Raw genomic sequence first — 14,548 nt, 5'->3', positions numbered from 1 at the left:
CGAGAAAAGTTGTCGTCAAAGCGCTAGTAAACACTGTGCCCTGATCTGATTGGATTTCCGCAGGAAAACCAACTCGCGCAAATATGGACAGTAGTGCATTGACTATCTCAACTGAGCTGAGTTCTTTAAGCGGCACTGCTTCAGGGAACTTTGTCGCTGGGCAGATCACAGTCAAAATGTGTCTGTACCCCGTGGCTGTTACCGGCAGAGGTCCCACTGTATCAATAACGAGCCGTCTAAAAGGCTCCGTAATGATAGGTACCAATCTCAACGGCGCCCTCGATTTGTCCCCTGGTTTGCCCACCCGCTGACAGGTGTCACATGTCCTCACGAAGTGGTCTGCGTCCCGAAAACACCCTGGCCAATAGTACTCTTGCAAGAGACGGTCCTTAGTTTTCTTAACTCCTAGGTGTCCGGACCACGAACCCCCGTGCGACAAGCGCAACAGATCCTGACGGTAGCACTGAGGCACGATCAGCTGATCGAACTCCACTCCCCTGCGGTCTAGATACTTCCGGTACAGGACCCCACCTCTTTCCACAAAGCGAGCATTTTTCTTGGCGATACCTTCCTTGACAATGCAGCGTATGTTTTCTAGGCTAAAATCCTTCTTTTGCTCGGCTATCAAAGCCGACCGGCTGACTTTTAGCAACCTATTAAGTCCGTCTGACGTAGGCGCGATGAGCAAATCTGTAGATAGCTCTTCTAACTTTCCCGTGTCGGGCATTTCCTCTCCAGTATCTGGCACCTTCAACGCTACAGGCTCAATTTTATTCAGTTCGGGCGTGCTCTGAATATCGGCTTGCTGCGCCTCTGACCCTTTTTCATTGTTTGATAACGTCGGCCCCGCAACTACCGCCTTTGCAGCGAGCTCCCGAACCTTCGATCTGGTTAAGGCCTGAACGCTAGCCTCACCAAACAAAAGCCCCTTCTCGCGCAGGAGGTGATCGGACCTGTTCGAAAATAGGTACGGGTACTGGGGGGGCAGCATAGATGACACTGCGGCCTCCGTCTCAAGTGCTCCGAAAGGTCCTTCAATAAGCACTTTTGCTACGGGCAGACACACGCTATGAGCTTCCACGGCTTGCTTGATCCATGCACACTCGCCCGTGAACATATCGGGTTCTACGTAAGAGGGGTGAACTACATCCATTGTAGCTGCGGAATCGCGAAGCACTCGGCACTCTTTGCCGTTCACCAGGAGGTCTCGCATGTAAGGCTCGAGAAGCTTCATGTTCTCGTCAGTGCTGCATAATGACAAAAACACGACTTTTCACGTCACAAAAACACTGCGCCGAAAAGTGACCCGGCTTCTGGCACGTATAACACAAGCGCGCTTGCCTCGTCTCGAACCGCTTTCTGCGTTCGGCTTCGGCTGCCGCCGTCTCCTTACGTTCGGTCGGACTGCTTTCACTCGCATCCGCACTACGTGTGTTCCCCTTTGCTCTCATGGGTGTGAACTTTGGCCTCTCAAACTTGGAGCCAAATTCACCCTTTTGACCGTCCTTAGCTCCGCGAGCCCGACGCGTCACAAACTCCTCGGCTAGCTCAGCGGCTTTAGCCACCGTACAAACGTCTGGCCTATCCAAGACCCAGTACCGCACGTTCTCAGGTAACCGACTATAAAACTGTTCTAGCCCGAAGCACTGCAGAACTTTATCGTGGTCACCAAACGCTTTCTCTTCTTTGAGCCACTCCTGCATGTTTGACATAAGCCTGTACGCAAACTCCGTATATGACTCACTTCTGCCTTTCTCATTTTCCCGAAACTTCCGACGGAACGCCTCCGCTGACAGCCTGTACTTCTTTAGCAGACTCGATTTCACTTTGTCGAAATCCTCTGCCTCCTCTCTATTCAAGCGAGCGACTACGTCGGCCGCCTCGCCGGGTAACAAAGTGAGCAAGCGCTGTGGCCACGTTTCCCGAGAGAACCCCTGCTTCTCGCACGTTCGCTCAAAGTTAACCAGGAACAAACCAATGTCCTCTCCAAGCTTAAACGGCCGCATCAGGTCAGTCATTTTGAACAATACTCGTTCTCCTGCACCGTGTGCCTGACTTCCATTACGAGCGCGTTCCATCTCTACCTCGAGACGCTTCATTTCCAAAGCGTGGTCGCGCTCTTGTTGCTCTCGCTCTTTCTGTTCTTTACGTTCACGCTCTTCTTTTTCTTTCTGTTCTTTAATTTCGCGCTCCTGTCTTTTTGCCGTCTCCCTCTCCTCAATGGTCTCAAGGCATTCCGACAGCTCGTCATCCTCAGCTTCTAACTCAAGAATAGCCCTTAGCAGTTCAGGTTTTCTGAGTTTGTCTGAGACATCCAGACCCAACTCTCTTGCAAGCTCCAGCAATTTCGGTTTGCGCAACGACTTCAAATCCATGGCTGCTCTGAATGCTGCTTTCTCTACTGCCTACTATTGTCTTGCCGCAAACTAACCCGGCAGCAACGACAACCACAATTACCAGCTCTGTTTCTGACACTAACAAAAGCCTGGCAAAACTCAGAAGAAGAAAGTCCCGCACTCACCAAACCTCGCAGCCAAGAATTCAGCGCAGTCGTTCCGCTGCAGGCAACCAGTCATCACACAGGGCTCGTTGCACTGCTCCCGGATGGTCGTTGAGCTGCTCAGCATACAGTCAACTGCATATCTTCGCTGCTGGCCTCCGTTGTCGCGATCTCACCGCTGGCAGACAGTTGTTGGGAACTCAGCGCTGACGCCCATTGTTGCACCTGGGTCGCAAGCCCCAAGGGTAGCGTTGGCCTGGCGGCCTGGGGTACAACTGGAAGCATCCGAAGGTCCCGGCAAAGCATGAGTCGACAGGTAACAGAACTACTTGTTTATTCTAACATCGCAAAGAGTTGGCGGTCAGGTCGACCGAAGTAGAGAGACGGGAGAGCACGTTACTCAACAGAAGAAATCGGAGCCTCCCTTGGCGTCCGGGGGCAGCTGCTTTTATACTCTCCCAGTTGAGGGCAAGAAGGAACCCCTCTATAGACGAGCACGTGACTGTGCCGCTCGGGCACGTTGGGATGAGAAGGTGGCGCAGCCGTCGTGCCGGCGCCGCTCGGGCACGTTGGGATGAGAAGGTGGCGCAGCCGTCGTGCCGGCGCCGCTCGGGCACGTTGGGATGAGAAGGTGGCGCATACGCCGGGCCGGTGCCGCTCGGACCTCCTCGCTTCCCAGTTGGGGGAGCTCCTCTCCCCGGCTGCCGCGCTTTGACAAGCGTGGGCACCAACATGCACATACACACACACGCACACGAAGACACGTGGCATTGGAACATGCCTGGACGCGCTTGGCGGGGAGGCGTAGCGGCGGCGCCGAACGGGCCAAAATGTCTGCCGCTTTGAACGAAGCCCCAGCGTCCGTTGCATCCGCGCCGGCTATACCGCGCGTCGTAGGCGAAACGTAACACTGTTTGTTAGAGAAGATGCCAGCCAGCTAGTCGTGATATTGGACATATTAGCGAAGGCGCCCTGCCGATGGCAAACAGTGCTTATACTAACAAGAGGTTTGTGCATTCCGCCCCCAGGATCCGTATTCATGCAGGAACCTTCTCCTATGGATAAGCGTCTCCTCATTGGCCAGCGTTCGGGCGCTCGCTACTCGTGAAAGCGATCGGCCTGACAGCCAGGGGACGTATTCGGCGACGATCACTTTGGGGCAATAATGTCGCCGTCAGGCGCGCGCTGATTGGCTGGTTAAACGCTACGTCACGCGAAGGCGATAGTACCGCCGAAATGATCGCCGCAGAATACGTCCCCAAACGACCGCTAAGGCGACGGTTGATTACAGATAGCACTTACGTAAGACATGCTTCGTGAATATGGCAAAATACCCAAGTTGAAACGTCCTTATTGTCTACCAATTCCGCATATTTGGTTACTATAGGAGCACCAATTTTCAAACTAGCTTTCAAACTTAAGCGAAACATGAGCTATAGCCACAGATAAAACATAAAAAAAGCCACAATTAAACAAATATCTTCCTCATTTTCCCAAAGTCTGCAAGTCAAAACCGACAAAGTGCCCATCATAGTGTACAAAACTGTTACGTCATTCCAATATTCACTCAGTTTTCCGGACGATATATCAATCAATCAATCAATCAATCAATCAATCAATCAATCAATCAATCAATCAATCAATCAATCAAATGATTTTGCTTCTAACATAATAGTTGGGGGTCACGCCAGGCGAAAAGCGGCTAAATGCAGCTTGAAAGGTGCCTCGGGGCCCGTACACAAGGCAGCATACACAAAAAATTTATACATAACATGCAACACACACACACACACACACACACACACACACACACACATATATATATATATATATATATATATATATATATATATATATATATATATATATATATATATATATATATATATATATATATATATAGCATACATAAAACTAACAAGCAGGTTTAGACTGGTATAGCAAAATTAATTACATAAAATGTTGATGAAACAACCGACACATTCATTTAAAATGAGTCGTGTTACTAGAAGTAACAAACTTAATAATGGTCCCAAATATTTACAGAACAGTAGTAATTGGTAAAATACGACAAAAATAATTACAAAAACACACATGGTACTTAGATATGTAAAGCAAAAAAAAAAAAGGAAACAAGGCAATCTAGTACAAGGAAATGAAACTGTCGGGGTAAGCAATGGATGGGAAAGCTCAGTACTGTTCTGAAATAAGGTCTCCGCGCAACTGTTTTTTCCAAACATTGAAGTCGATCCCGTTCTGCCGATGTTTGTTTAAAAGGTATGGAACATTGAAAGTCAGTGAGTGCTTTGCCATAAGATGTGCGCCATCGCGGTACCAGCCATCTCTCATTCGAGGATCGCCTATTTGTTTTTCCAGCCTGGAATGAATGTTCAAAAATTTTTAGCGTATTTGTTCGAAAAGAAAAGCGAGTACAGTAGGCGGCACTGATAAATTAGCGTGGCGTTTATGACTTGATAGCGGAGAAAGAATTGTCTGGTAGAATGGGCGTGTGAAACGTTTGCAACGCATCGTATCGCTTTCTTCTGTAGCAAAACAATTCTGCGCAGATTTGTCAGCGTAGTTGTTCCCCACACAAGTGTTCAGAAGTTTACGCGAGCGTGAAACACTGCGTTATATATTTGCGGTTTGACATTGCTAATGAAATGGCGGCCCCGCGATAGCGCTCCCGTAGCTGAAAAAAGTGGTTTAACAAGATAGTGATTAACAAGAAGTGATTAACAAGATAGGGCTCCAACAGACCGATTTTAGCTCTCAATGCTCTACGAATTTTCCTGCTAAACAGTGGATTGATAAATTCCTTGCGAACAGCAGTTAATGTAAATTTTTATTTTTTCCTATGCCACCTATGATGCACCTGGTGATGCTTGTGTTGCTGTTTAGTCCTAGAATAATTTTTTTTCTCATTTTCCCCCTCTGATCTACGGACTTGCTCTGTTAGTGTTTTGCTATTTTTGATAGACATTGGACAGTGTTTTGTATTTTCATTGCCCTGTTTTTGTATTTCTTAGATATAATTTTGAGATATCTGACCCTATCTGCGGTCAAAGTTGCGATATTCCACATTTTAGTAAAGAAGCGTAGGCACGCAGAAGGCATACCGACCTTATTGCATTTCCGGCAATGCGACAAGCTAGGCAGTCATTCAGTACAGTGTAGCTCGCCCAACAATGTGCGCATACATCCCGTAATGTAAGGCCCTACCTATAAACTCAGGGCACAGACAGGGAGGGTATCGTCTCCTGCAACATTCACTACAAGCTTATCACAAATGGTGATCCAGCACGCTTTGCCTGTTATGCACGACATTCGCACGGACAAATCGATTTCTTTCGAGCCCGTATAACGTCCACCGTCCAAGCGCGTGGCTGCCCGAGATGCAATGGTCGCGTGATGCGACCGCAAAACAACACGGCTGCCATCCAGCTCCGCACGCAAGAGCAGCTCCACGCAGTAAAGTACTCTGCGCACTCTCCGCGTCATCGCGGAGGGGCGGCCCTTTATATTAAAGCGCTCGTAAATATCGCAAGGTCAACGAACAGGAAAGACAGGAACGAGCGAAGTCCCCGAATCGGTTGGTTTAACGGAACGAGCTCGGACCAACGAAGGTACGCCGAGCAACGATATGCACAAGACCACACAGAAGAGATACACGAGACCACACAGAAGAAGCGGCGAACGCAAATGAACTGCGTTATGTCATAACTTTCTCGCATACGAGCCGCCGGGAGCTTAGCGGAGTTGCCGCGACCAGCACATGCGAATCAAATGGCGCGAGAAAGACCATATATTCTCACTGTTTGTCACACTAGAAACCGTACGTTGTGGAAAGCTAGAGCTCTCGCAGGCCAATCGTAGGACTAATGTAAGTACAAAAAGATCAACCGTAAACCAAGGCATATCGGCCGGCAGCGAGGCCACAAGCCAGCAAGGGCCGTTCCTTGTCAAAGACAATGGCGGCCAGCGCTACCGATAAAAGTGTTGCGGCCAGATAAAAGGTCGCTGAGAGAAAGCTACGCAACGTGTTCGGCTGTATAGTTACGATATGCACGGCTACTCGGTGAAAACGCACTGTGCTTCTTGATCGAGCGGCCGTGCTATATACGGTATAGTTGCGGCTGAAGGACGCAGGCCCCGACACGCCGCAGACATATATATTGTCACGGTAGGTAGCCGGTGCGCTCCGGCTGCGCGCAATAACGCATGTGCACCGCTACATGCTCAGGGCGTTGTTTAAAGCCGCACCCAGAACCGAATCACTATAGGGCGAATTCTTAATTCTCACTAAAAACGCGCGGCTAGAACTGATGTCCCATAATCAGCGGGTAATTCTTCCGCCAAATCGGTCGTGGGTAAGAACGCTTCGCGCTTGGCCGCCGTCTGTATGCCACACCAATCGAGACAGCTCATGACACGATATCATGGGGCAAATTGCGGACACGATTCTCGCGCGTAATAAGCTGCATAAATGCGCAGTTTGCGCCCTTAACTCTCAAAACTTCCGCGTTCGTACATTATATATATATATATATATATATATATATATATATATATATATATATATATATATATATATATATATATATATATATATATATCCACAAGGATACCCTTACACCAGAATTTTTCATTATACCGTAAGGGCGTTTTCTTTAACGCACTTTTCTATAAGACCATTGCCACTTTGGCTAGCGCGACAACGAGACGGTCGCCGCGGCGATGGCCAATGTCAGACAGCAGGTATATACGTATACATGAGAAATTTTTTGAAAAGGGATCAATAGCTCTTGCTTCTACCAGGCTGCGCAGCTTTAGTGAGGCGGCGCAAACAGAAAAGTCGCGATTAAATATCAAGTGCAATTTGATAATAAGTAAACCTATACTGCGCAATTAAATGCGCACGTGCTTCTTTCTGAAGTCATAACTAACAGCACTTACAAAAAGCACACGGCAATTGATATGGAAATCAAGACATCGCGCCGATGTTGTTTTAATAGGACGACTTATTCCCTTAACTTGTACAGCCCAACTGCATTAATTTTCTCGCAAGCGCTGCAGGTTATTCATTACTTATTTGAAGCACAGCATACGTTGCCTAGAATACCCCCATGAAAACTATACTGTCATTCTTTTCTTTGTTTTGCCACCCCCCCCCCCCAATAAAGACTGAAAAAAAAAAAGAAAGACACGCCCGTACTTAGAAAAGGCGCGTGGACACCGTTGCATTAATTGCAACGGACCGACAGAGAAATGGCAAGCGTTTTAGAGAAAGGCTAGATTGGGCAGCCCGAGCGACATAGCTTGATGGATGGCATCTGCCAAGGTTCCAGGCACAAGCGTAATGAAGCGCGCTGGTTTGGGGAGGAGAGGAAATACAGCTCGTCTGTTCAATTGCACATTGCCCTATTACAAAAACACGTCACGGCTGTTTCCACTCCCGCACGGCGCTTTTTGGCTCCAGCGTCTGCCGTGCGTCTGCTTCTGCATGAACGTCATGCGGCATCTTAATAGTGACGGTGAACATTAAACGAGCATGGGAACCCATAAAGTAAGCCTAAGTGAAACGTGGGTGTGCTGCCACATGTAGGTTTCGGATGCTGAGTAAGCGTTCAAAATAGCCGCCGAGCAAGAATTGACGCGCTTCATGTGTTTTCTCCCGCGCGCACAATTAGGCACTCAACTTTTAGATTTATTTATATTATCTATATATTTATTTATTTATTACAAATACCTACAGCGCCCGAGTTGGGCATTATCGTAGGGGGTTAATTACAGATATAAAGGCCAAAGATGGAACTTCGCGAAAAATGGCATCATGTCAGCTATGGTATCAAACGTACAATAATAGTAAACAGTAGTGAAACACAACACAATCAATACCAACAACAGCCGTTTTAAAAAATGCGTTACACAATGCATAAAACGCAACACTGAAATATTGTCTAAAACAGATTCATGTAAAGTTCTCTATGGAAGATAAAAATTGGGTGTAAACACTCATCCGGGAGCAAATTCCACTCTGCAATTGTTCGCGGAACGAATGAAAACTTAAATACATTAATGCGACTTTGGTAGGCCCTTATTTTCTTGGGATTGTCGCGTCTCTTAGACTGATAATGAGGTGGTTTTAAATATATGTTCTTATCGATTCCTGTGTTACCGCTGTTAATGTTGTGTAAAAGCTTTAACCTGATCATTTTTCTGCGTGTGGACAGCAACTTCCACCCTACATTTTCCCTGATTTGAGAACTTCTAATTTTGTAGTCGTAGATGCCCGTGACGAACCTTGCAGCCCTTTTCTGAACACGCTATAACTTATCTTCAAGAACTTTTGTGAAAGGGTCCCATGCTGCGCAAGCGTATTCTAACACCGGCCTAATAATAATAAGATTATTGTACGCACACGCGCGACGGCCTAAATTAAGATCAAGGCTAGCATTCACAGAGAAGGTGACATCGCAGGAGTAAGAAGTGTCCAAGCCAATTGTCAATGCGAACGAAATGGAAGCGCCCACCGTCTAACAACAACGACGACGACGACGACGACGATAATAATAATAATAATAATAATAATAATAATAATAATAATAATAATAATAATAATAATAATAATAATAATAATAATAATAATAGGAAGAAGAAGAAGAAGAAGGAGAAGAAGAATAGGCAAGAGGATTTTACGACCGCTCATAGGCTATGAGACATGTCACTGCCGAGGATCCAGGGACACTAATACTATTATAATTAATTTTTTTCGAAATTCTTCAGTGGTCGAAGCGGCGCTGTGTCAAAGTTATCGCTAAGATTTGCGTCAGTCTTGAGCGCTGGATGATAAGAAAAGAATATAGTCGGACGAAAGGAGTCGTTACATATAGTTGCCCAGAATTGATTTTCACCAATTGTGGCCTTTAACGCGTACCGAAATATCAGTACACGGGTGTCATTGCATTCCGCTTCTATCAGAATCTGGCGGCATGACCGGGAATGAAATCCGCAACCGGCCATGTGCTCTGCAACAGAGCTTATGCAGCGACTCAGCCATGGCGGCACGTACGAATGCGCGCAAATGAAGAAAACGGCGTGTCACCGAAGCACGATATAGTCGCAAAACTACTGGCATAACGACAAGGTACTAAATTGTCTCGCGGTGAAGCTGAAGCTGCGACGTAAATCGTAAAGTGCGAGGGACTGAAACGTGCAACATAATGACGCGAACGACGCGCTTACAGTTCTTTATATTTTTCTTCCGCTGCTGCTTTCCTGCGGTGCAAAGTGACTCATCACACTTAATTAACCCCCATCGATATGCCCTTTGCGAAAAGCGCGCGAGTGCTTGCCGTCGAAGCGAGCGTTCTTGTTCGCTCTTTCAGATGTTTTGCGATCTCCTTTTAAAGCGCGTAGTAAATTAAGCACTGTCGCTGCAGAAGCTCTTGGAAAACTTGAATATGTACTCTTACACTCTTACACGTGTTTGTATTGCCCCCCCTTGTGTAATGCCTTCGGGCCTTCAAGGTGATAATAAATGAAATGAAATGAAATGAAGACCACTTGCGGATACACTGAAGTTTTGACCCGGGTCCACGAGTTGTGTCTCTTCTCTCCTCGATTTCTTTTTCCGCCCCGTCCGAAGTTTGCGTAGCCAGTTTGGTCCTTAATCTCTTACGTTAACGAACTTCATATTTCTATGTATCTTCACGAAATGGCATTTATCGTTTCAACCTCGCATTGTTTACAAACTGAAAACTTGAACTCTCTTCAGCCGTTAGAATGCTCCACAATTAACCATAATTAATTGTCCGACGACGCGAAAGCGGAGGATACTGACGCGTTAGAGAACAACGAACGAGGGCTACAGGCGTACGCCGCGGGAGTGCTCGCTCTATAGTGTCTGTAAATGGCGGAAAGCTGTCGTTGCAGACGCGGGGATGCGGCAGCCGCGCCATAAGGCTGGCCTTGGAGCGTACGTCAGGCCACGCCGCCTAATGTATTGCCCGCAGATCTGACAGCCTCCGAGGTCTGCGCAGAGAGCGCAAGCGCGATACAGCAGCGACGCGAAGCCCACCGCTACCTCAGCCACAGCTCCTCCTCCCTCCCCCCCCTCCCCCCCCCCCGACGCCCTCTACAACGCCCGGCGTGCGCCTAGCGCGCGCAGCCGTGACTTTGTAACAAGACGCGGCGCGAGGCCACGGGCAGCTTGCTTACGATGCGGACGGAATCCTTTACGGACGGCCTGCGCGCTCCCGCACAATGCGTGCAGTCATCACTCATCGTCTATACACACATATCCTCACTTCCACCCTTCGGCTTTCTTGCACCAGCAAACGTATCGAGTGAACCCTGCGTGACAAGTGCAGTAAACGCGGTGCTACGGGAGCTATAGCGCCGTGGTTACGGAAAGCGTTCGGATTCAGCGGTAATTAACCCTGCCCCATGGACCATTCTTTCTTCTTCTCTCTTTTTTTTAATAACTTGCTGTAAGTTGAGACTAGCTTAAAATGAATGAATGAACAAGTCTATTATTAGGGAGGACTGGCCTGTGGCTTAAGTGGGGAGCGGAGTTATTAGGCGGGGCCACAGGCTGCCACAGCGATAGCCATTACGCCTTCGAATGTCTACTTATAGCATTCTGCAGAGTGACGGAGTCGCGCGGTCAGCTACCGACACCGCCGGACGAAGCCAGAGTTTCGAGAGTGATTCGCAGCTCGTTCGTCAGCGCTGGGTGCCTACCGTTACTTTTATTGTTGAGGTATAGTCTTCTTCAGCACCCCCCCCCCTTTTTTTTTTTTTCTTCCGCTGGGGCTTTTTCCCTTTGTTTTGTCTAGCGTGGAGCACGTGCGCACCACCGTAGAGCCTTTATCGACCTCTCCAAATCTGTCGTCGGTCAAGTGCGCAAGGACAAATTCATTGTTTCCAGTTGGACTCCGCGGCTATTTCCTCATACAAAAATAACGAGGCCGAGTGGCAGTGGCGATATTTTTCTGATGACTGCTTCGCATGCAGCAATGTCGTGCGCCTGGAGCTAAAAAAAAGAAAAAAAAGGAAAGAAAGGCGAGAAAATATGGCACTGCTACAATCACGGACAAGTTAAGCAAAAAAGGGGCGATGCAGAGAAGAAAAGATCCCTATTTTCCGTTACGGAAGCGTTGACAAATTCACGAAGACACGTATAGTATATAGCACTTCGTACTGCTCTTGTCAACCTCCTAAATCCGTCACTTTCTCTTTGAATGATGGAAACCACTCTTGCAACTTGTGTATAATGCATGCAGTAGGCATCTCAGGCGGTGATCACATTAACGTAAAAGGTCGAATAGGCATCGATGATGGCAGTGGTTCCTAGCAGCAGCCACCGGAAGGCGCATGTGCCGCCCTATTTTTCACAGAGGAGGTATCGAATGTCCGATAAAAAAAAAGGATAAGCCAGGCACGTTACAAAGGCTAAAGCGTAAATTATTATTATTATTATTATTATTATTATTATTATTATTATTATTATTATTATTATTATTATTATTATTATTATTATTATTAATGATTTAGTGCCACGCGGCGACAATATTGTTTTTTTTTCTTTTTTTGTTCCCACCGCCATGCCCTTTGTCGCACTCTTTATCATAGCCTTTGTGACGTGTCACTTGGACAAGATTTCGAATCTTTGAATCCAGCCCGTTAGGATGCAGTAACCGGTTCCCTCAGCACACGTGCATGGCACTTTCATTGCTGCGCTTACAGGTCGCTCGCCCAGCAAGAAAAATCAAACTACAGTCGCAGACCGGCCACGCGGCCAAGGAAACGTGGCGTTCGACAAGACGACCTCGCCAAGCTGAATTGTACTGCACTCGGCGCAAGCTGGCTTGCGAGCACTCGTGCCTGAGTAATTAGGAGCGTATCGCAGCCGATGCCAGGGTCAGCGAAGGAGGGGCGCGCTCTGTTCACCACTTCGCGCAGCCCAGGTCGTTATGTAAACACACTCGAGCTCGTTGATAGCTTTTCGCATCGGGCCCCCAGGCAGCCCACATGGACCTCACAATTGAGCCTCCTTCGTGGCGCAATACGTGACTCGCTCCGCACGCCACGAAGTTGCGCGGGCGGCGCGAGCCTCAGTATCCAGCAGACGAGCAGGAACGGTGAAAGGATAAACAATACGCACAGGTTTAAGACCCTAACACAACACTACGTTCAAGACGTGCAGCTACAGAGGTCGCAGGAGGTACATAATTAATGACAATTTCACCATAAACGCGTCGACAACCCAATAAGACCACTCAATTGCGCCTATACTCGCGGACTTGGTCCCGCCGCACGTTTGTACAGACGCCCAAGTCGGGAACAGAGCCAGCATTTGTCATACCAAAATGCCCAGCCGCCGATCTACTAAAACACGCACTGGGTGTGATCACCTCATCGCAATCAGCGCAGTCAAGTCAATCTACAAAGCATCGAAGATTCTGCTACACAATTCTACTAAAAGTTTCACCGTCTACACGGAACTTAGACCATTTCGAGGAATAAACTGAAATCATCAGCGGAACAAACAAAGAGAGAGAGCAAATGATAAAGGAAAGGTAGGGAGGTTAACCAGGACTGAGCCCGGTTGGCTACGCTACACTGGGGAAAGGGAAAAGGGGACGGAAAGATTGAAAGAAGAAGAGAAAGTTCACTGAGGATATCGATCGGTCACTCAGTCCGGATCACAGACGGTGACTAAATCCGGTAGCTTTCAAATATCGCAGCAGCGCTTTTGTGGCCTTTTGTAGCTGCGATATGCGAGGTCATGGCTCCAAGATCTTGTTCAAGGTGAACGGCTCTCTATCTAACTGATTTAGAGCTGTGCAGAGGTCATGTCTTTCATTTTCAAAAGATGTGCAGTAGGACAGTAGATGCTCTATAGTCTCCTCGACACCGCAGGCATTGCACTCGGCGCTATCAGCCATTCGAATCAAACGCGTATATGCATTGGTGAATGCGACGCCCAAGCGTATAAGCGGCACAGCATTGTTTCCTCATTTCGCGGGAGCCCAGGTAACAGCCACAGTTGCATAGATGGATCGAGGGAATGCAATCGATGTTGGGTGAATTCAGGTGTGTGCCATTTCTCCAATGTCATACGGTGCGCTAGCTTGCGTAAGTGTTGGGCGGCGTCACTCCGCGATAAAGGTACAAAAACAAGGGTTGCTCCTTCGTATGCTTTCCCAGCAGCTTCGTCAGCGAGGTCGTTGCAGGAGATACCGCAATGGGCCACGCAGCCACTGAAACACGACGTCGTGTCCTTTCGCGATCGTACCATGGTGCATTTCTCGTATCTCCGACACGAGTTGTTCACAGGACCCGCGACGAAGAGATGACAGAAGACATTGCAAGGAGCCCCCAGGTTAGCATTGTGGTGAATTCATCAAGTGTACTTCGTCCAGAATTTTATTCAATGGCACTAAATACGGCCATTTCAACTTGTTTTCCGTACATGCTGCCGTTTATGATTAACCGCTGAGCGCCTACGTGGCGAGACATTTCAGTCTACCGAGGAGTAGCCAGCCCTTTCCACCGCTTGAGAGCCATGTGCGAGAGCGGGTATCTAAGAATGACTACTTCGACGTCAATGAAAGCCATGCACCTTCCATCTAGACTATATCGATTTTGCTTCTTTATTCCATTCATCGTGTTGTGTTGATACGTTCAAGTTCTCTTCACGTACCTGCACCACACCTTCCCAGATGAGAATATTTACTATTTCATCACGTCCGTGATGAAATGTGCAGCCCTCATTAACCCTTGCCCGCTTGGAAGCCATTCACCTCTATGCGAACAAGGTAGAAATGCCTTGACAAAGCAGCAAGAAGAGCGGGAGCCAAGGAAGCTCGAGGCGTTTAAGACATCCGTATATGAAAAAGATTTCAAAGAAGGAAAGGGAGGCAATAACCCAAATAGGTCGCCCTGTACGCGCCACGCAGCTTACGCAAGCGGAAGTGGTCGCCTCGGTTTTCCTCAAGGAACCACGGCGGCGGCTGCGATGACTGACCAGCGGGGACTCGT

General features: G+C 47.9%; 1 protein-coding gene across 3 annotated transcripts in view; it reads right to left on the bottom strand.

The window, feature by feature from the left end:
• Nucleotides 1–14,548, bottom strand: part of LOC142579923 (breast cancer anti-estrogen resistance protein 3 homolog) — a 266,747-nt gene that overhangs the window by 178,037 nt on the left and 74,162 nt on the right. The gene's annotated exons all lie outside the window — the stretch shown is intronic.

This window comes from Dermacentor variabilis, chromosome 1 (assembly GCF_050947875.1).
Source record: "Dermacentor variabilis isolate Ectoservices chromosome 1, ASM5094787v1, whole genome shotgun sequence".
Lineage (NCBI taxonomy): Eukaryota > Metazoa > Arthropoda > Arachnida > Ixodida > Ixodidae > Dermacentor > Dermacentor variabilis.
This window is presented reverse-complemented; position numbering and strand designations above follow the sequence as displayed.